The sequence below is a fragment of the Bos indicus genome, chromosome X, assembly GCF_029378745.1.
Source record: "Bos indicus isolate NIAB-ARS_2022 breed Sahiwal x Tharparkar chromosome X, NIAB-ARS_B.indTharparkar_mat_pri_1.0, whole genome shotgun sequence".
Classification (NCBI taxonomy): Eukaryota; Metazoa; Chordata; class Mammalia; order Artiodactyla; family Bovidae; genus Bos; species Bos indicus.
This window is the reverse complement of record NC_091789.1, coordinates 2,896,734-2,916,850: the sequence shown is the minus strand read 5'-3', so window position 1 is coordinate 2,916,850 and position 20,117 is coordinate 2,896,734. Positions and strand designations below refer to the sequence as shown.

At 39.2% G+C, this 20,117-nt stretch overlaps 1 protein-coding gene across 1 annotated transcript in view; it reads right to left on the bottom strand.

Moving 5' to 3' along the window:
• LOC139181212 (dedicator of cytokinesis protein 11-like) overlaps window positions 1-20,117 on the bottom strand; it is a 205,748-nt gene that overhangs the window by 104,622 nt on the left and 81,009 nt on the right. The window lies entirely within an intron of this gene.

The following is a 20,117-nucleotide window of genomic DNA, read 5'->3' as shown; positions in this document are numbered from 1 at the left end:
ATAAAAGGTCACTTTAAATAAATACATAAAAATAAACTGTAACCCTGTGCCTTATTTACCTGAGTTTCCTTTCTTAAGAATTAAAACATTACAGATTTGACACCCTGTATGCATGTTTCCCAGTCTCTCAGACACCATCTCTTCCTAGAAGTGCTGTTATCTTGAGCACTTTTATATTACTACTACAGTGAGGGTATATAATATAGGGTTTTTTGCATATTTTAACTATATACACAGAGAATGAAGTTATGCTTGGAAGGGATAGTTAAGGACTTTGGGATTGGTATGAACATACTGCTATATTTAAAATGAGTAACCAACAAGGACCTACTGTATACATGGAACACTGCTCAGTGTTATGTGGCAGCTTAGATGAGTGGGAGTAGAGTTTGGATACATGTGCACAAATGGCTGAGTCCCTTTGCTGTTCACCTGCAACTATCACAACTTTGTTAACTGATCATTCCTCAATACAAAATAAACAGTTAAAAAAACTATATACAAATGGTGATCTGTACATATATCATTCTGAAACACCTTTTTCATTCAGCACTTTCTGAGACTCCTTCATGTTGATACATGTGTCACGTTGATACATTTTTCTTGCTATAGAGAATTCCAGAGTGTGTATGTCTACTTATCCTTTCTCTTGATGAAGGACATTTATATCCTTTACATTTTTTCCCTATTCCAAATGGGGTTGCTCTGAAAATTCTTGGGCATCTGTATAGATTTCTTTAAATGTCCATCTAGAAGAGATATCTGCATCTTCAACTTGACCAGATATTGCCAAATTGCTCTATAAAGTACTTCTATTCTCACCAGCAATGCATGGAAGTTTCCATTGCTTCAATCCTTGCCAAAAGTTGATATCTGTTGTGCTTTTAAAAGTTTTACCAGTTTGATGGATGTGAAATGATATCTTATGGAAAGCATTTAGAATGTTGCCTGGCACATAGCAAGGTCTCAGTAAGGGTGAGTTACTATTTTAATGACCATATCCATAATCAGTACAATAATCAATATGGGTTGGGCACCTTTTCATTTGTTTGTTGGTCATTAAAAGTTTTCTGTAAGGTACCTCTTCATGTCTTTTTCCCATTGTTCTACTAGATTGCCTTTTTCTTATTGATTTATAAGATTCTTTATATTTTTCTTGCACTAATCTTTTGTTGCTTATGTATTCTGTGGCATGTCTTTAACTTCATTTATGGTTTTTTTAGTCATTCAGAATTATGTTTTTAAATTTAATATACTCAGATTTATCATTTCTCCCTTTGGGTTGTGCTTTTTATATGCTATTTAAAAAAATCCTTCCCTATTAGTGGGGCCTACCAGGTGGCAATAGTGGTAAAGAATCCACGTGCCACTGTGGGAGACACAAGAGAAGAGGCTTTGATACGTGGATCAGGAAGATCCCCTGGAGAAGGAAATGGCAGTTCACTCCAGTATTCTTCCCTATTAGTGGTTATGAATTCCCAAGGGAACTCTATTTTTCTGGACAGAACCCAGGCCTAGGTAGGCAATCCTTCATTTAGTCTCCTCTGCCAGTGGACACATGTTTTCCCCTAATTTTCCATTTCAATGAGGGAATGACTAGTTAATGGTCCGAGGCTAGTATGAGGGTCTTGGTCCCAAAGCCTTGACTCCTCTCTCTGTATGTACATTGAACTGATTACTATTAGGTTCAGATGAGAGCTGAATCTGATACTCCAAAATAATAGAGACATTGATAAGAGTAAAATTGTCTCATATACCAGTCCAGAGAAAGGCAGTCCATGCTGGCATAGAGTGTTTATCTTCACCATGTCCTCAGGTATCCAAGCTCTTTCTATCTTGTTGTTCCAGTCTATGTGGCCTCTGTATCTCAGGTCACTTCATAGTCCAAGAAGTCCCTAGCTTTCACGTTTACATTCCAGCCAGCAGAAAAGAGCAAGAGGTCAAGAAAAAGGGACATAGCAGCTATCTTTTAAGGAAGATTCTCAGTCACTTCCCAATGACATTTTCTTTAATATCCCATTGGTCAGAACTTAGTCATGGTTGTCTTTATTCTGGGTGACTGTGTCCAACTAAAAATTAAGGAGTTCAGATTTATATACAGAGGAGAATGGATATTGGGGACCTAAGTCTTGGCCACAGAGATCAAATCTCAAGTCATTAGATGACAAGTTGCCCATATACTACTCTAGTTTTTAGTTCTCTCATCCTTTCTGGTGCCTTATTTTCTTGTACTCTCAACTGTGCTTTTCAGACATTCAATAATTATTTATTGAGCATCTACTATGAAGCCAGGAACTGTTTTCAGAGCAGGACTTACACCAGTGAAGATGACAAGAGCCCTGCCTACATGAAGCTTACATTCTAATTGAGGGAGGCACACCACAGGCAAACCAGAAAATGCAATACTGTAATTCAGAGGGTATGAATTGGAGAAATGGAGAAAAGTAAAGCATGTTTACTAAGGGGATGAGGACTGTTGGGAGTGGAGCAAGCAGTTACTATTTCAGGGAAAACTGACATTTGGGTAGAAACCCTAATGAGATGAGGAAGAAAGCTATGGTGTTATTTTGGGTAAAAGCATTTCAGGCAGAGGTAAGGCGAAATGCCCTGAGGTGTAAGCGGACACTCTATGTTCAAGGAACAGCAAGAGGGCATGTGTGGCTAGAGCATGGTAGGAAAGTGGAGAGAGAGAGAGAGATCAGCGGTATACCAAAGATGCCAAAGCACCAGATCAGCCAGAGCATAGCAGGATTTTGCTTTTATTGGAGTAAGAAGAGAGATCATTGGAGGGTTTAAACAGAGGGGAATGCCATGATCTGACTGGCGTTTTATTTATTTATTTTGGCCTCACCACGCCTCATGTGGGATCTCAGTTTCCCAGCCAGGGATTGAACCTGCACCCCCTGCAATGAAAAAGTGGAGTCTTAACCACTGGGCAACCAGGGAAGACCTTGCCTTAAGTTTTATGAAGGCCACTTCAGCTGTAGAGTTGAGAATAGACTCTAAGGTAGTAAACGGTGGAAGGGGGGAGATAAGTGAGAAGACTACTGTGGTTGGCCAGGCAGGAGATGAAAGTCACTCAGATTAGGATGGTAATAATGAGGTGGCAACCCTGGTGGCTCAGTGGTAAATAATCTGCCTGCAATGCAGGAGACAGGAGACCCAGGCTCAATCAGTGGGGTTGGGAAGATGCCCTGGCAGAGGCCATGGCAACTCACTCCAGTATTCTTGCTCAGAGAATCCCATGGGCAGAGGATCCTGGCAGGCTACAGTCTATTGGGTCGCAAAAAGTTGGACACGACTGAAGTGACTGAGGACAGCACAGCACAGCACAATGGAGGAGACAAGAAAGGGTAAAATTAGAGGTATATTGTGAAGGTTCAGCCAAAAGTATTTGCTGAAGTATCAAGACAATGTGTGTGAGACAGAGAGAGGTGGTAGAACCAAGTCTTAGGTTTCTGGCCTGAGCAAACATTGAGTGGTGATATCATTTACACAGAAGAAGAATTCTGGGAAACAAACAGGTTTGGGGGATGCAAATCAAGAGACCTGGTTAAATTTAAGATACACAAGGAGAGACATCATGATACAGTTGACCATAGGATTTGCAAGTTTAGAGATATCTAGGTTGGAGATACGCCAGTGGGAGTCACTGGCAGATACATGGCCATGAGATATGAGGAGATCAGGAGGAAAGGCATAATGGAATTTGGGAGAGTTGGTAGTAGGAAGTATGGGGACATCCTCTTCTGATTCATATTTTTTCAGTGAAATCAGGAGAAAGATCATTTGCTGACAGTGGTAGAGAAGAAATTGGAGGTTTGAGGAGAGGGGAAAGTGAAAGTGAAAGTGAACGTGAAAGTCGCTCAGTTGTGTCCGATTCTTTGCGTCCATGGACTGTAGGCTGCCAGGCTCGTCTGTCCATAGAATTCTCCAGGCCAGAGTACTGGAGTGGGTAGGCATTCCCTTCTCCAGGGGATTTTCCCAGTGTGAGATATCTATGTATGATGTTATATTTTATACAACATTTCTAGATGTTTCTTGTGGGAGGGAGTTTTGTGTTATCCAAGGAGCAGTTTGCTGTCATAGCTCACTTTTATAAAAAGAAGAAAAGGTCATTAAAAAAGACATGTAGACACCTTAAAAGACATCCTAATCATCCTATCTATCCTTGGCAACATAGAAAAAAGAAACAATCAGAAATCGAAAATGTTTCTTACAGACATTCAGTTGCCAAGAGGGAGTAGGCTGGGGGAGGGAAGTTTGGGAATTAGTGATTAGCAGAGACAAACTATTATATATAGCACGGATACACAATAAATTCCCACTGCATAGCACAAAACTAATTTAAGTATCCCATGATAAACCATGTGGAAAAGAATATGAAAAAATATATATGTGTGTGTATAACTGAATCACTTTTCTATACAGCAGAAATTAACACAAAATTGCAAATCAATCACACTTCAATAAATAATTTTAATCTAAAATGCTTCTTAAATTCCAGCAAATGAATAAAATCAACCAAAACCAAGCTTCACCCAAGAGCCAACAAGATCCAGTACCAAATACACCATGCTAATTCTCCAGCAAAACAGGAACACAACCCTGAACATTAAAAGGTTGGTTGCCCAAAGCAATGCTAAACCCATAGACAGCCCAAAACTCACTACTGGGCACTTTATTGCACTCCAGAGAGAAGAGATCCAGTTCCACTCACCAGAACACAGACATAAGCTCCCCCAACCAGGAAACCTTGACAAGCCATTAGTCCAACCCCACCCACAGGGAGCAGACTCCACAATTAAGAGGAACCATGAACTTCCAGTCTGCAGAAAAGGCACCCCTAACACAGCAATTTAAACAAAATAAAAAGGCAGAGAAATAATCAGTAGGTGAAGGAACATGATAAAAACCCACCAAACCAAACTAAAGAGGAGGAGATAGGGAGTTGACCTGAAAAAGAATTCAGGATAATGATGGTAAGATGATCCAAAAAATCTTGAAAACAAAATGGAGTTACAGATAAATAGACTCGAGACAGGACTGAGAAGATGCAAGAAATGTTTAAAAAAGGACCTAGAAGAAATAAAGAAGAATCAATCAATCATGAATAATGCAATAACTGATATCAAAAGCACTCTGGAGGGAATCAACAGTAGAATTACTGAGGCAGAAGAGAGGATAAGTGAGGTGGAAGATAGAATGGTGGAAATAAATGAAGCAGAGAAGAAAAGAGGAAAAAAAGAATTAAAAGAAATGAGTACAACCTTAGAGACCTCTGGAACAATATTAAATGCCCCAACATTTGAATCATAGGTATCCCAGAAGAAGACAAAAAGAAAGGGCATGAATAAATACTTAAGGAGATAATAGTTGAAAACTTCCCTAATATGGGGAAAGAAATAGCCACCCAAGTCCACGAAACTGAGAGAGTCCCAAACAGGATAATCCCAAAGCAAAACACCCCAAGACATATATTAATCAAACTAACAAAGATCAAACACAAAGAGCAAATATTAAAAGCAGCAAGGGAAAAGCAACAAATAACACACAAGGGGATCCCCATTAGGATAGCACCTGATCTTTCAATAGAAAATCTTCAGGCCAGAATGGAATGGCAGGACATACTTAAAGTGATGAAAGAGAAAAACCTACAACCAAGATTACTCTACCCAGCAAGGATCTCATTCAGATATGAAGGAGAAATCAAAAGCTTTACACAAGCAAAAGCTGAGAGAATTCAGTACCACCAAACCAGCTCTTTAACAAATGCTAAAAGATCTTTTCTAGACAGGAAACACAGTAACAGTTTATAAAAACAACCAAAAACAACAAAGTAAATGGTAATGGGATCATACTTATCAATAAGTACTTTAAATGTAAATGGGTTAAATGCTCCAACCAAAAGACAAAGACTGGCCGAATGGATACAAAAACAAGACCCCTATATATGCTGTCTACAAGAGACCCACCTCAAACCTAGGGACACATACAGACTGATAGTGAAGGGCTGGGAAAATGTATTAGATGCAAATGGGGACCAAAAGAAAGCAGGAGTAACAATACTCATAGCAGATAAAATAGACTTTGAAATAAAGACCGTGATAAGAGACAAAGAAGGACACTACATAATGATCAACGGATCAATGCAAGAAGATATAACATTATAAATATTTATGCACCCAACATAGGAGCACCTCAATGCATAAGGCAAATGCTAACAAGTATGAAAGGAGAAATTAACAGTAACACGATGATAGTGGGGGACTTTAATATCCCACACATACCAATGGCTAGATCAACCAAACAGAAAATTAGTAAGGAAACACAAGTTCTAAATGATACAATGGATCAGTTAGACCTAATTGATACCTATAGGGCATTTCACCCAAAAACAATGTCATTCACCTTTTTTTTCAAGTGCACACGGAACATTCTCCAGGGTTGATCACATTCTGAGCCATAAATCTAGCCTTGGTAAATTCAAAAAAGTTGAGATCATTTCAAGCATCTTTTCCTATCACAATGCAGTAAGATTAGATGTCAACTACAGGGGAAAAAAAACGATTAAAAATACAAAAATATGGAGGCTAAACAACACACTTCTGAATAACCAAAAGATCATGGAAGAAATCAAAAATGAAATAAAAATATGCATAGAAACAAATGAAAATTAAAACACAACAACCCAAAACCTATGGGATTCAGTAAAAGCAGTCCTAAGAGGGAGATTCATAGCATTACAAGTTGACCTCAAGAAACAAGAAAAACATCAAATTAACAACCTAACTTTACATCTACAGTAACTAGAAAAAGAAGAACCCCAAAGTTAGTAGAAGGAAAGAAATCATAAAAATCAGAGCTGAAATAAATTAAAAAAAAAAAAGGAGACTGTAGCAAAAATCAAGAAAACTAAAAGCTGGTTCTTTGAGAAGATAAATAAAATAAACAAACCATTAGCCAGACTCATCAAGAAAGAAAAGAGAGAAGAATCAAATCAATAAAATTAGAAATGAAAATGGAGAAATCACAACAGACAACACAGAAATACAAAAGATCATAAGAGACTACTATGAGTAAGTATATGCCAAAAAAAATGGACAATTTGGAAGAAATGGACAAATTCTTAGAAAAGTATAACCTTCCAAAACTGAATCAGGAAGAAATAGAAAATCTTAACAGACCCATCACAAGCACGGAAATTGAAGCTGCAATCAAAAATCTTCCAACAAACAAAACCCCAGGAAGATGTGCTCAGGGGTGAATTCTACCAGAAATTTAGGGAAGAACTAACACCTATCCACCAGGGCTTCCCAGGTGGCTCAGACAGTAGAGTCTGCCTGTAGTATGGGAGACTGAGGTTCAATCCCTGGGTTGGGAAGATCCTCTGGAGAAGGAAATGGCAAGCCACTCCAGGATCCTTCCCTGGAAAAGTCAAGTCACAAAGAGTTGGACAAGACTGAGCGACTTCACTTCACTTAACTTCAACACCTACCCTACTCAAACTTTTCCAGAAAATTGCAGAGGAAGGTAAACTCCCAAACTCATTTGATGAGGCCACCATCAACCTAATACCAAAACCAGACTAAGATGCCACAAAAAAGAAACCTACAGGCCAATATCACTGATGAAGAACATAGATGCAAAAATCCTCAACAAAATTCTAGCAAACAGAATCCAACAATATATTAAAAACAGCACACAACATGACCAAGTGGGTTTTATCCAAGGGATGCAAGGATTCTTCAATATTTGCAAATCAATCAATGTGATACACCATATTAAAAAATTGAAAGATAAAAACCATATTATTATCTCAATCAGATCAGATCAGATCAGTCACTCAGTCGTGTCCGACTCTTTGCAACCCCATGAATCACAGCACGCCAGGCCTCCCTGTCCATCACCAACTCCCAGAGTTCACTCAGACTCACGTCCATCGAGTCAGTGATGCCATCCAGCCATCTCATCCCCTGTCGTCCCCTTCTCCTCTTGCCCCCAATCCCTTCCAGCATCAGAGTCTTTTCCAATGAGTCAACTCTTCGCATGAGGTGGCCAAAGTACTGGAGTTTCAGCTTTAGCATCAGTCCTTCCAAAGAAATCCCAGGGCTGATCTCCTTCAGAATGGACTGGTTGGATCTCCTTGCAGTCCAAGGGACTCTCAAGAGTCTTCTCCAACACCACAGTTCAAAAGCATCAATTCTTTGGTGCTCAGCCTTCTTCACAGTCCAAGTCTCACATCATACATGACCACAGGAAAAACCATAGCCTTGACTAGATGAACCTTGGTTGGCAAAGTAATGTCTCTGCTTTTTAATATGCTATCTAGATTGGTCATAATTTTCCTTCCAAGAAGTAAGCATCTTTTAATTTCATGGCTGCAGTCACCATCTGCAGTGATTTTCGAGCCCAGAAAAATAAAGTCTGATACTGTTTCCACTGTTTCCCCATCTATTTCCCATGAAGTGATGGGACCGGATGCCATGATCTTCATTTTCTGAATGTTGACGTTGAAGCCAACTTTTTCACTCTCCACTTTCACTTTCATCAAGAGGCTTTCGAGTTCCTCTTGACTTTCTGCCATAAGGATGGTGTCATCTGCATATCTGAGGTTATTGATATTTCTCCCGGCAATCTTGATTCCAGCTGTGTTTCTTCCAGTCCAGCATTTCTCATGATGTACTCTGCATATAAGTTAAATAAACAGGGTGACGATATACAGCCTTGACATACTCCTTTTACTATTTGGAACCAGTCTGTTGTTCCATGTCCAGTTCTAACTGTTGCTTCCTTACCTGCATACAGATTTCTCAAGAGGCAGGTCAGGTGGTCTGGTATTCGCATCTCTTTCAGAATTTTCCACAGTTGATTGTGATCTACACAGTCAAAGGCTTTGGCATAGTCAATAAAGCAGAAATAGATGTTTTTCTGGAACTCTCTTGCTTTTTCCATGATCCAGCAGATGTTGGCAATTTGATCTCTGGTTCCTCTGCCTTTTCTAAAGACAGCTTGAACATTAGGAAGTTCACGGTTCCCGTATTGCTGAAGCCTGGCTTGGAGAATTTTGAGCATTACTTTAGTAGCGTGTGAGATGAGTGCAATCGTGTGGTATTTTGAGCATTCTTTGGCATTGCCTTTCTTTGGGATTGGAATGAAAACTGACCTTTTCCAGTCCTGTGGCCACTGCTGAGTTTTCCAAATTTGTTGGCATATTGAGTGCAGCACTTTCACAGCATCATCTTTTCAGGATTTGAAATAGCTCAACTGGAATTCCATCACCTCCACTAGCTTTGTTCGTGGTAATGCTTTCTAAGGTCCACTTGACTTCACATTCCAGGATGTCTGGCTCTAGGTCAGTGATCACACCATCGTGATTATCTTGGTCATGAAAATCTTTTTTCTACAGTTTTTCTGTGTATTCTTGCCACCTCTTCTTAATATCTTCTGCTTCTGTTAGGTCCATACCATTTCTGTCCTTTATCGAGCCCATCTTTGCATGAAATGCTCCCTTGGTATCTCTGATTTTCTTGAAGAGATCTCTAGTCTTTCCCATTCTGTTGTTTTCCTCTATTTCTTTGCATTGCTCACTGAGGAAGGCTTTCTTATCTCTTCTTGCTATTCTTTGGAACTCTGCATTCAGATGCCTATATCTTTCCTTTTCTCCTTTGCTTTTTGCTTCTCTTCTTTTCACAGCTATTTGTAAGGCCTCCCCAGACAGCCATTTTGCTTTTTTGCATTTCTTTTCCATGGGGATGGTCTTGATCCCTGTCTCCTGTACAATGTCATGAACCTCATTCCATAGTTCATCAGGCACATCTATCAGATCTGGGCCCTTAAATCTATTTCTCACTTCCACTGTATAATCATAAGGGATTTGATTTAGGTCTTGCTGACCTATTTAGTTTGTTAATTAACCAGTGAGTCATCTCTAGTTCTACAATATGTTGGTCATGTTTCCAAGGCTGTTGCTACCACTGCTGCTGTTTCATTTTTGAAAAGATACTGTATTTATATATGCAGTCAATTCATATAAATATGGTAACAATAACAATACCATCTATGGACATGATGCCATTGGTGCACTGGTTACTCAGAAAATCTGCATGGAATTGCTTACTTTCTCTATGGGTTATCATTCTTGTGATAAGCTAACACTACTATGATGACTTTATTCACAGTTTACAAGCTGTTCAAAGACTATCAAAACAGTAGTTTCCAGGGAACCTGGAGTCAAGTTTAATTGCAAAAATAATCAGTATAGCAGAAATGTATTCTTGATGTGAATTCATCTGTAGAGGCCAAATCACTTCATGAAATCATTAAACTATATAAACAGTAATACCTAACATATGCAATGTTTCAAGGCATACTTAGTGGCTTTCTCTAGTCTAACCCACTGTGTTCTCTCTATATACATTTCTACCCTCAGTTTGGAAGCTGGTGAAAATAATCCTGTAAAATTTTGCTGTGATCTGGAGAACTCATTGGCCACAGGACACAAAATGATCTTTACCTTTTCCTTTTTTCTCCGTAGCCATCAATAAGTCATGGCCAGTCTTTCCACATAGTATCTCTTGCACTTGTCCTTTCTTCTCCATTCTTGTTCATATCTATGGGCTTATGGACTCATAATTAGATTACTGCAATAACTATCTAACTGGTTTCCATATGTCCATCTATCTCGGACTCAAAGGCATCTGGCAGAAATATAAAGGATTACATTCATAAAAATAATATTTAGTCAAGTAATCTCTCCATTCAAAAACCTTGACTGGTTTCCTCCTGTTCATTGAGTCAAGTCAAAATACTATTATCCTGGTATTCAAGGCTTTCCAATATCTAGGTCTAAATAGTCTTTCTAGATTTAGCATCCACTACTCCCTTGAACAAAACTGGTCCTTTCACCATTACCCTGAACTTTTACAAAATCTTTCTACACCTTTGTGCGTGATGGTCCTCCTGCCTAGAATAGCTTCTCATCTTTGAAAGCCTGTTTAAGGCTTTCTTTTCTCCATGAAGTCATCCCTGAACATTAACACTCACAGCAGCTTCTCATCCCTTGAATATGATATGAGTTATGGACAGCATCATTCATTTGGCAGTCCTCAGAGACAACTTATCTTATATTGTTAATTCTTGTATTATTTAATTTCATGTCTATCTTGCCTCTTCAACTAGACTGCAACTTCCTTGAGGGCAGGGGTCATTTGCTACACTTTTTAAAATGACCCACAGGGCACAGTATATACTGGGGGATAGGATAGGGACTGGTCACTGACAAAAGAGCACTCAAGTTTCCTTAAGATGCCTCATTCTCAGAAGGCAGCACTCTCTTTGGGTGACAGTTTTTTTTTTTTTACATAAATGCGCCACATATAATTGGAGAGGCGATGGCACCCCACTCCAGTACTCTTGCCTGGAAAATCCCATGGACGGAGGAGCCTGGTAGGCTGCAGTCCATGGGGTCATGAAGAGTCGGACACGACTGAGCGGCTTCACTTTCACTTTTCACTTTCATACATTGAAGAAGGAAATGGCAACCCATTCCAGTGTTCTTGCCTGGAGAATCCCAGGGACGGGGGAGCCTGGTGGGCTGCTGTCTATGGGGTCACACAGAGTCGGACACAACTGAAGCGACTTAGCAGCAGCCACATATAATAGTTTTAAAGGTGAAACTAACTCGTCACGTGACTCCAAGATATTAAGGAATAACCGACTGCCTCTGAAATTTCTGAATCCCTTATTAAAATACAAAATTAACCTTTTATAAGTAATTTCATGTTCCCTTGAAAGCTTAAAAATGACATGTAAAGAAATATGCCCAAGCCAGGTGCATAATAATCTCTAAGATTTACTTAATCACAGAGTATTTAAAAAGCCAAAGCTCCACGCAATTCACTTATATTTTGGTGTCTGTTTTCCCTTTTTTGTCTATCAGTTCAGTTCAGTTGTTCAGTCGTGTCCGACTCTTTGCAACCCCATAGGCTAAACTACATAAGAAAAATAAATCTAGGACTTAATGTTTACATGAAAGGCAGCCAAAATTTTATGGATAGTTCAAGATAAAAATGTCCTTCACATCTTGGTTTCTCCTGAATTATTTAGTTAATCTGAGGTTTTTTCATGGTTAGAAATGTAATCCTTAGCCAGCAGCTGCTAAATATGTGGTGGTTATGTATACTGACCAAAGAAATGCTGTGATCATCAAGTTCTATCAAAATCCTTATTAACCTTGTAAACTGAAGAAAATCATCATTAAAAAATCCCTGCCCTCAGATTCTGCTGCTAAAATTTTCAAGTAACTGCAAATCTCAGAGATGTTTGTTTAGCTTTATGGACAGCCTCAGCTGATGAAGCTTAGGCAACAAAGGCTGCTTGCTAGGCAAACACAGGCCACAAAGGAATCCCTTGCCTCGTATGTAGAGAGACCACTGACTGGAATACCTAGCATCACTGGATCAAAACTTGAAGGACTGGTAAGCCTGGTATTTCTATGTATATCCTTTCTTTGTGAAATTTTCCTTTTCACATAATGCTTCTGTTTCCTTTAGCCCAGTCTAGACCACTGGAAGGCAAGGTTTCAAATTATCTCCTCAGTTGGAAGTATCCATGTTTTGTGAAAATTTTATCAATTTATTCTCCAAGGGTTAGTATGATAATGAATTTAGCTTCCTGTCAAGTTCAAAGTATTATCTCCTTCACTTCTAATTACGAAGAAGTTTTACCTTTTATTGTGTTCCATTATACAATTTTACACAGTACCATTAATATTTTAAGTAACAATTAAGCAAATCGAATTAAAGTTTTTGAACTCTACTTCTCAGTATATAGATTTACCTTAAAAAGTACAAACTAAGCACAGTGGTGCAGTTTTCCAGGCACTTTCAAGTTGCTTAAATATTTACAAATATGTAAGCACCCTGTATGAAAGCATGAAAGTTTTGGTGTCAGGAGGAAACACTCTGTATAACAAATCCTTAAATTTTTAACATTTGCACAGCTCCGAATATTCCTGAGAAAGTTCAGTCTTGTTGTCCCTTGACACATGTCCTCATATTTCAGCAGTGTATCTTGGGGAACCATAACTTCGGTCACTCGACGTACCACTAATTGCACAAAATACATGTAATGTGTTGCTCATCCAGGGAGAATGCATTGGGTCTTCTTGTATTATCTAAAACGAAAGAAATGGCATGTTTATCACAAAGCAAAATAGCCATGGCCAAAAAAGGTATGTGTATACGAAATCACAGGCATATTCCAATTTATCACTGACACTTAGCTATTTAAAACAATATAAAGCAGAAAGAGCAAAGAAAAACATTACCGACTCAAATCTTCAAAGCTGTATTACAAAGGCAGCGTATCAAAAAAGCAGAAAAGATCTGGTTACTCATTAAGAAAAACCAAAGGTTGTAAATGTAAAATTCAACAGAAATTGAGAGGTAACACAGTCTTTAAAAATTTTTTTACCAGATGGTCATAACAAGAGCCTAAACAATGAACTTCTTGATATGAGTTTATAGATCATCTTCTAAGAGTGGTTCTCAAGTTCACTGGGGGGCTTTTCAAACATCCTGAAACCCATGCCCTTTCCCAGGAGACTTGGGAAATAATTTTAAGTGAAGAGAAAATAAGTCAAATTTTCAAATGTATACCATAATTATGTAAACTAATTGATGCAAAAGATTTTTCTTGGAAATGAAGAACTTTATAAATATATACATATAATCATATTAGTATATATGTTTTAAAAATTATCCATTTTGTGTGATCAACATCAAGTGATATCTCATGCCCAGACTAGATGAAAGAACAGCATACACATCACATCTAACCTCTTTACTGTACAGTCCCAACTTAGGCTTCAAGCTTTCAATACTAGGTTCTCAAGTTAGCTTTGAAACTTTAGTATTAAGCCTGCAAATTGGCTTCTGGTGGCAGAAATGGGTCATATCATTTGTGCTGCTGCAAATCATGTCTTATATAAAATCCATAATAGAAAAATTTTCTCTTAGAAAGAACTTCATATTTTGGTATAGTGTAACAGATAACACTGAAAAGGGCCAAGGAATAGCCAGGCCATATCTTTTTGTCAAGTCATCATTTATGGAGCTAAACAGATAACTCACATTTCAGTACACAGCTATATTTTATCTTCTTTTGTATTATATTTGCCTTTGGGAAATAATATATCTCAAAGCGTCTGACTAAAAAAAAAAAAAAAAAGCTCTCTTTTATATGGAAATATTGGAAATACTGATTTACAAAAATTCACTAAAAAGTCAACATTTGCCCAAACCAAGGTACACCTAAATAGGATACATCATGACAATACAGATTTCATAAATATAAACCAATAGAAAGTAAGACTTTTCTTGGTTACCTATCAATATAGAATATAGAAGAATTTAAACTACAGGAGAATATATAATATCAAGGGTCTAAAATTTGGTCTCTAGAACTGAACATAATAGCCATGGTTTATAGAAATTAAATGAGAAAGACAGGTGGAAAATATGACAGCAGATTCATAAAACCCAAATTTCAGGGTGTTAAAGAGACAAGGGACTTCCCTGGTGGTCCAGAGGATGGGACTCCACGCTCCCAGTGCAGGGGGCCTGGGTTCAGTCTCTGCTCGGGGAGCTGGATCCCACATGCCGCAGCTAAGACATGGTGCAGCCAAATAAATTAAAAAAAAAAAGAGAGAGAGAGAGACAGAGGCAAGATGCCCAAAATGGAGTCACTTGTGCTAAACCCACATCACCTGAGAATTACTATCAACCTAACTGCAGTTTCAGTCTTTTCCAGGCAGGTAATCTGAACTAGTCAAAAAAGTACATGCATTACTTTCAAGTTTGAAATTTCCTGGTCAGCACTAGTGAGGTACTTCACTGGACAGACCCTTGCTGTGCCCCAGAGGAAGGTGACCTTGCTTGAAACAATCAGGTCTCTTTTAGAATAACTTCCTTGACCAGACTCCTTCTACCTGTAAAAGGCTTCCATTTTCTACAGCTCTTCAGAGCTCCTTTCTCTCTGACAGATGGGATGCTGCCAGACTCATGAATCACTGAATAAAGCCAAAATCTTTTAAACTGACTTGGCTGACTCTGAATAAAAAGCAGAGACATTACTTTGCCAACAAAGGTCCATCTAGTCAAAGCTATGGTTTTTCCAGTAGTCATGTATGGATGTGAGAGTTGGACCATAAAGAAGGCTGAATGCCGAAGAATGAATTCTTTCAAACTGTGGTGTTGGAGAAGACTCTTGAGAGTCCCTTGGACTGCAAGCAGATCAAACCAATCATAAGGGAAATCACCCCTGAATATTCATTGGAAAGACTGATTCTGAAGCTGAAGTTCCAATACTTTGGCCACTTGATGTGAAGAGCTGAGTAACGGGAAAATACTGATGCTGGGAAAGATTGAAGGCAGGAGGAGAAAGGGACAACAGAGGATGAGATGATTGGATGTAATCACCAAATCAATGGATGAGAGTTTGAGCAAACTCCGGGAGGTGTTGAAGGACAGGGAAGCCTGGTGTGTTGCAGTGCATGGGGTTGCAGAGTCAGACATGACCGAGTAACTGAACAACAACATCAGTTCAATTTTGATTTTTAGCAAGGAAAAAAGAACTGTATAGGATGACTGCTCTAAATATCTTGATCATCATACTAGCAGTAAATTGAATAATTTGCTTTCAATTTGAATAATTTAGAGTTCAAGGCTAGGTCATACAGTTGCATGCAAATCCTTTAACTGTAATATACCAGTGAAGTTGCTCAGTCGTGTCCAAATGTTTGCAATCCCATGGACTATAGCCTACCAGGCTCCTCTATGCATGGAATTTTCCAGGCAAGAGTACTGGAGTGCATTGCCATTTCTTTCTCCAGGGGATCTTCCTGACCCGGGGATCGATCCCAGGTCTCCCACACTGCAGGCAGATGCTTTACCATCTGAGCCACCAGGGAAGCCCCTATAACTGTAATATATATTGGCTTAAAATGCTATAATTGTTTTATATTTTTGTAAAGGAGGAGTTTTGCTGTTTTTCCCTATAGACAATGGAGAACAGAACCCCGTAAACTGGACAGTTTCTAGGAACAAATTATGTAGTCTATTTGATTAAAGTATTCCCCAGATGGCTCAGATGGTAAAGAATTCACCTACAATGCAGGAGACCCGAGTTTGATCCCTGGGTTCAGAAGATCCCCTGGAGAAGGAAATAGCAACCCACTCCATTCTTGCCTGGAGAATTCCACAGACAAAAGAGCCTGGGGAGCTACAGTCCATGGGGTCACAAAGAGTTGGACATGACTGAGTGACTAACACTTCAACATACCCCAGAACAGTGAAGGTGAAGAGAGGCATATCCCCACCGTACTCAGGGGCTGAACCTGAGATACAGACAATAAAGGAAGTGGAATGATTCCCTGCCTGCCTAGTCCTGATCACCAGCCTGCTTTAGGAAGGAGACAAAAAAGGACCTCGGAAAACTGAGCAGCAAAGGTATGCCTTGGGATGGTTTACACTCACTCCTAAGTGGGCTAACAGAAGTCAAGATGACAGAAAGAGGAAACAGATCACTGAGTCCAGACTCCTCAGGCCGGCGAGATTCCCTGCCATGAGAATAGGAGAGCAGGAGACTGGGATGACTCATCTCACTGCAAGATGGATGATGAAAGTCTAGCTGCCTGGCTTCTCCATACTGAGAAGATGACCATGGTTAGAAAATTGGACTCCTGGTCACGCAGTGCAACTCTGGACTAATTATAACAAATTTCCCAAAGTCCTTTCTAAGAGAAAGCATACAAGATACCATAAGAGATAGCTAGCTCTTCTAGCTAGAGGAGAGACAGTCAAGTAGCTCCTATAGCAGAGATAGTCAACTAGCTCCTGTTTTCCTTGAAATCTCTCTTCTGCCCCTCCCCACCATTACACTGCAGTGCTTTGGCACTAACCATGGTCAGTCTATTTGTAAGGACACCCTCCATGTGATGGTCTCACCCAGGGGAGTGTCTTCAGGCAAGCAGTGAAATGCTCATACCAGGACAGAGGAGGTTCTCCTTTCTGGAACCAGCAATAAGAATGTGTTCTCTAAAGGGCTGTAGTTATCCTTGTTTCTTTTAAGGGGTCTGAATTTCATAAAAAATTGAGAGTCTGAAGAGTTTCTGAAGCAAATATTGATCTTATTGGCTGTTTTCCTTCTTAAGGAAAGCAAAGAGACATTATGTAAGCTCAATAGGGCTCAGGCACTGAGAACCAGACCATCAGGCCATGACTTTTACATCTGTGGTGAAGACGTTAAAATAGTTCAGTGACAATCCATGTATAGAGTGGTTGCAAACACAGATTTCAGGAGCCTAATATAGGAATGACGTTTACAAGGACAATTCAGGAGTACTCTGGTTTTAAGGCAAGTAGATGTATAAAAGTCTTAACTGCTTAATTATGACAGAATTTGGCTGTCAGTGGTGAGCAGATCTTTGCCTCTATATGTTTCAGATTGTGTTTTACTAAGTTAGCTATAATTGACATTAACAGGCAAATATTACAATGCTAGGTATTATAAAAAGAGTTTTGCAGGCTATATGGGTATTAAGACAATTCTTGAATTTTGGAACTCACTCAGGATCTCACCTAAACGATAGTACAGTTGTCACTCGGTATCCTCAGAGGATTAGTTCCAGGACCACTGCCCCCCTTCTCCCATGGTTATTAAACTGAGGATGCTCAAGTCCCTTATATAAAATCACACAGTATTTTCATGTAACTCATGCATATCCTCCCCTGTACTTTAAAATCATCTCCAGATTATTTATAATAGTTAATACAATGTAAATGCTATGTAAATAGCTGCCTGCTGCTGCTAAGTCACTTCAGTTGTGTCTGACTCTGTGCGACCCCATAGACGGCAGCCCACCAGGCTCCCCCGTCCCTGGGATTCTCCAGGCAAGAACACTGAAGTGGGTTGCCATTTCCTTCTCCAATGCAAGAAAGTGAAAAGTGAAAGTGAAGTCGCTCAGTTGTGTCCGACTCTTAGTGACCCCATGGACTTCAGCCTACCAGGCTCCTCTGTCCATGGGATTTTCTAGGCACGAGTGCTGGAGTGGGGTGCTATTGTCTTCTCTGAAATAGCTGTCTACATACAGGAAATTCAAGTTTTGTTTTTTGGAACTTTCTGGAAATTTTTCTTCAAATATTTTTGATCTGTAGTTGGTTGAATCCAAGGATGTGGAAGCTGTGAATATCAAAGGCCAACTGTATGCAGTTTCCTACATCTAAGACAGGGGTATTCATTTAGGGATCTGGCTACTGAGCCAATCATTGCACTTCTCTAGGATCCTTCTTGAGAGACCTTAGCCATGCTCACAGTAGATTAATTCACACTTGCACAACTATTCACTTCTAATGGCACTGTGGCACAAAGAACAAAATAGTTTAACATCTGAAACACCTGCTAAAGCAATCGTCCGTGATTGTTTCAAATCTGATTTGCATTATATCATTTATATGGGTAAAGAATATAAGAACAGATTTTAAAATAAGAGACTAAGTAATTTCAAGGTAATACTATTTCAAACTAATAGGTTTGCTAAGTAACACTTTAGGGACCCAGATCATGTTTTCATTTTCAATCACCCTAATACTTGCCTGTTCATGAATAATGTCAGACAATTCTTTCACCATGTCTCTGAAATTTGACTTGAGCCCTTCATGGTGTTCAATCTGATCCTCTTTAATTAACTACTCATTTAGTTCCAGTGCAATGCAGCGTGCTTGGATGAACTTCTATAGATGAAGATCAAAGATGAATTTTTGTTACTTATTACTCAAAAGTCGCACTGACAATTTAATATTTACTTTAACCACAGCTTGCCTAGAAGGAAGATTAGAACCCCATATTTTCTCACTGTGTTTTTGCTAATGCCATCTCCTAAGTCTGAAATATCTTTTCTTTTCTATCTTTGTCTTCTGGTTTCTTATCTCCTTCCAAACCTGGCTTGAAATATATACCCTCTGGGAAGCCTGCCTGCTCAGTCACTTGATATGATCTCAGCTATGCTTGCACTTACATTAATTAACACCTGTAGATAAAGTCAGTTATTGAAAAATAATTTATTTGGGGCTATGTACCCAGTATACTGCTGGGTGCTTATAGGCATGAAGTATCTGCCCTGGGCTGGTAAGAGTGGCGACAGAGAGATTATAATGTATCATAAAAACTTTTTTTTATCATTATTTCATATGTTTATGTTTCATGTCCATAATTAGAACGCAAATCTTAGGGGACAAAGTACCTCACTGACCATTTGTGCTGTATCCCTGTCATAGCAAAGAGCAGAATCTTTTTGTACATGCCAGGCATTAATAAACATTGAATGAATGAGTACTAAGTAAGTAAGGAAGTGTTAGACGCTCAGTCATGCCTGACTCTTTGCGACCCTGTGGACTACAACCCACCAGGCTCCTCTGTCCATGAGATTTTGCAGGCAAGGATACTGGAGTGGGTTGCCATTTCCTTCTCCAGGGGGTCTTCCCAACCCAGGGATCAAACCCGGGTCTCCTGCACTGCAGGCAGATTCTTTACCGACTGAGCTACAAGGGAATGAGTAATGGTTACTCTGTAACCTGAAACAGCTGATAATACAGAGATAGGAAAAGTAAATGAAATAAGTCAGGAGCAAATGAGTGGAGATAATCTTTCTACTCAGTCTGTTTAAATCATCTTTCTCTCTTATTCTGAATCTAAGTTCTTTTATATAAGAAACAGATTTTTCTACTGTGCAACCATTCAGACATGCATTGGCTTAGAGGGATGCTCAGTCCAGAAAAGATTATCGTATGCCCTAGAATAGCAGAATCCAAGTGGAACTAAGGATACAGGATAGAAGCAAACCTATCCAACCTTTCCTAGCCTAAATGGTCTGGAAAAGCTGTGACATGAGCTCAATCAGGCAAAGGAGGAAATCACATAATGAATGTGGGCTTGTGTTTGTGTCACAATATCCACAGCAATGAAGTCGTTGTCATATTTAACGCCTTGGGTCACTAGGATACTGTTACAGTTCTGCAGCAAGAAAGAGATCACACATTTCCTGACTACCTAAAATA